We start from the raw sequence: 994 nt of genomic DNA, 5'->3' as shown, positions 1-994 counted from the left end.
AGTTTATATATCGGGCGTCTCGCCCTCGGGCGCAGCGCTCGACGCGCCCTTTACATGTCGTAGTAAGACACGACATGACAGTTAGATTTGTTGAAAATAAAGTATTATTGTTGATATCAATACTAATTGGCAAAAGTTGACCAGTTCGAGGAGTCCACTGGGCACTAAAAGGGCGTTTATTTATATACCCACGAGGATTAGGCCAGACTCACAATGGAGATGGCCGGTTGGTGAAGGGACCGCTCGTGAAAAATCTCCGAAGTTTCCGACCCAGACTCAAACATGACCTCTCCAGAGCGGCATATTGGCTGCGTTCAGCAGACTTAATTTAGCCGCTTGATTAAGTGGAGCTGTTCTTTAATAAAGTTAAGTAACGTTCGGCCGGATTGTCGTTAAAACGCGTTTTACAATGCGGCTGGCCACGTTTAACTGTATTGTGAAGCGGCGGAAGTCTCGGCCTCTTTACTAAATGTGAATTATGTACTGGGATTAGGAGCAAAGATATTAAAAAACACAAAAATCATACACTGTATAATCGAACTTATTTATTATAAACTATAATTATTACAATAGTGCAAATAAAAAAAAATTTATAGTACGGTATGTCAATTAATGAATTTAATTGTCCATTAAAAATTTTTAAAAATATGTACAGTATTGTTATTAAGTACTCTTAATGTTTACGTATTTTATTATGGTAAAAGTTTACATACCGAATATCTTTACAATTAAAATTATAGTTAATTCCTATTACGATTTCCTGTCTTCCCTAGCGGCGATTAAGCAAATTATACTAGTACGTTGCCAGATGTCGCAACTTTATCTGATACGTTTTTGTAACCAAGATCGAATTTCGTTACATATTATTTTTTTTATAAAAAATCAATTTTGAGTTATTTTTGTTGTCTAGTAATTATTTAAACATTCGTTAAAGTTTGATAACGATGCGAGATACGCAAATTTACATTTCGACCGTTAGGTAGCGCTGAGACTC

This window comes from Centruroides vittatus, unplaced genomic scaffold, assembly GCF_030686945.1.
Source record: "Centruroides vittatus isolate TY-2023 unplaced genomic scaffold, ASM3068694v2 contig_925, whole genome shotgun sequence".
Lineage (NCBI taxonomy): Eukaryota > Metazoa > Arthropoda > Arachnida > Scorpiones > Buthidae > Centruroides > Centruroides vittatus.
The sequence above is the reverse complement of the archived record's forward strand: the minus strand, read 5'-3'. Positions refer to the sequence as shown.